The 2,573-nt window shown below is 39.4% G+C and overlaps 1 pseudogene; it reads left to right on the top strand.

Annotated features, from left to right (window-relative positions):
• LOC102827822 overlaps positions 1-2,354 on the top strand; it is a 96,502-nt pseudogene extending 94,148 nt beyond the window's left edge.
• Positions 2,355-2,573: the final 219 nt, after the last annotated feature.

Genomic DNA, 2,573 nt, shown 5'->3' with positions numbered 1-2,573 from the left:
GACCTTGAGGTTCACAGCCTGATTCATAAGCACTACGCTACCAGAGCTCCTTAAAAAATAAGTATGCCTCCAAAATTATGTAATAAAAGCAAACCAAAGGAATTTCTCCAATTGAGTTATAAGCGAATCACGTTGTGAGGGCCTCAGAGGGCTTGTTGCAATAGGTCGTATGAAATGGTTGTGACACTGCTCTGTCTCGCTATGTTCCGCCATTGTCTGAAACCTGGACTGCCATGGAATGAAACATTATGAACCTCCTTGCTCTGTTACCATCAGCATGGCAAAATGGAGTTGCTTTTACTCAAACATCTTGTCCTCTTTCTTCTTTCTCTTTTTCTTGCCTCCCTTCTCTTCTTTCTCCTCCTCCTTGTCTCTCTCTCTCTTTTTGGCTATCTCCTTTTCTTTCAAATGCACACTATTTAATATGACTTATTCTTTCCACACAAGGAATCATGTCTAATATTGGGCTTTCTACCAAGGGAATTTACTAAATAGATCTTAATGTCATATATTTTTTCAGTCTAGATTTAGTTTTCCTGGAAAAAGTTTCTAATCTGCTCTGGAGGGACTTCAGGTTGAAAAGTCTTCTTGGTAAAAATAAACATATAATAATAAAATAAATAAATCTAATGCTAGTTTCTCTGCTATCTACATTCCCATTTGAAGAACCCCGTTTGAACCAGAAATGAGCACAAGTATAATATTTGTGCCTTGTCTTATTCTCTCTCATTTTCTAATGACTATATTCTAAATGTTGTAATTATAGATGGAAAACAATTAAAGGTAATACAAGAGACCCGATGGCTTGCTTCCTAGAAGGTGAACTATAGATAAAGAACTATTCTCTTATTAAAGGTCTCTTTCTGTATTTGAGGGAATCTGGCTCCATTTCTCATGAGCTTCATAAGCAGAAATATTCATGTAACAATCATGTCCAAGCTCTCTAGAAAACCACGATAAATTTACTACAATTAGAGTCAGAGGGCAGGTGACCAGTGTCTACATAGCAGTCATATTGCCATCAGGATAATCAGTCATTTCATTAAGTTCAGGGTTGTCATAAAGCAATTGGATCTCCCAGCAGGAAGATTTGCTACTAGGTGATGATGTCAAGTCAGTTCTGATTCATAATGATACCCCCCCACTCCCCACCCCCCCACACACCATGTGACACGACAGCAGCAGATTGCTACATCTTTCTCTCAGAGATTTGAACTGCCAGTATTTGGACTAGCAGTTGAATGCTTAACTGTTTGTGCCAGTATGACTCCTTACAGAAAGTCTGGTGGTGCTGTGTGGTCATCATATGTATTCCTATTATTTTTTAATACTAAGGAAAACCAAAATCATCATTAAAAATATTCAGAGGATGGAATGGTATTAATAATACTGATGATGATGAGTGTTGTTGTTAAGTGCTGTCTAATTTAGTTGTTACTCTTATGACCCTGTATAGGGTTTCCAAGGAGCAACTGGTGGGTTTAAACCACCAATCTTGTGGTCAGCATTCCAGGGCACTTCATCCTTGCAGTTTGTAGTCCAGTACGTATCCTACAGTGCCACACCAGGACTCCGATGATGACAGTTGTTGTTTTTAAGTGCCATTGAGTTGGTTTCCACTCATAGCGACCCTGTATAGGGTTTTAGAGGAGTGACTAATGTGTCTGAACCACTAACCTGTGGATAATAGTCCAGTGTTTATCCTACAGTGCCATTTGTTGTTGTTAAGTGCCGTTGAGTTGGTTCCCACTCATAGAGATCCTGTGTAGGGTTTCCAAGGAGCGACTAGTGAGCTTGAACCACTGACCTTGTAGTTCAAATGGCTTTGCGGTCTGGCCGATTAACCCACAGCACCACACATTAATTGAGGCCTGGCCTGTGCTAAGTGCTATAAATACATTATATCATGAACTCTCACAAACCTGACAAAAGAAGCAAGACATAATAGAGTATCTATTGTATGATTCCACTTAATCAAAGTCCGTGAACAAACAAAACTAATCTGTGGTGATAAAAATCAAATCAGTAGTTGCCTTGGCAAGCGGTGGCGGTGAGACAGAACTGCAATGGGCTTAAGGGAACTTTCTAGTGGGAGAAAAATATTACATATCTTATTGGATTGGGTAGTTACAAACAGGTATACATCAGGAAACCGAAGTATCCATGATTTCAGTGAATTTTCTTCTGTAAGAAGTCAAATCCATGAGCCATGTCTCTTATAAGAATGGTTCTCAACCTTTCTTTTTTAGGATGAGATCCATTTGGGGATGTTTGGTAAAAATGCAGATTTCCAATTTCTTCTCAGCTCGGCTAAAAGGGATTCTGGAAAAGGGTCCCTGAAATCTAAACTTTAACCCATCATCCAAGCTGCTCCTGAAGCAGAAATTCAAGGTCCACATTACCCATCTTACATCAGTCAGGCTTCCTGTCTCACTGGCTACACAGAGAACCAGGTATGGATGGTTCTGCAAAAATCCATCCCTGCTCCTAGAAAAATCATTCAGGCCACATGAGAGTGGTATGTGACTGCATTTTTGTGTTCGAAGGAAAGGATTTTATTTAAAACAAAACTG

Source organism: Chrysochloris asiatica, unplaced genomic scaffold (genome assembly GCF_000296735.1).
Source record: "Chrysochloris asiatica unplaced genomic scaffold, ChrAsi1.0 scaffold00171, whole genome shotgun sequence".
Taxonomy (NCBI): Eukaryota; Metazoa; Chordata; class Mammalia; order Afrosoricida; family Chrysochloridae; genus Chrysochloris; species Chrysochloris asiatica.
This window is presented reverse-complemented; position numbering and strand designations above follow the sequence as displayed.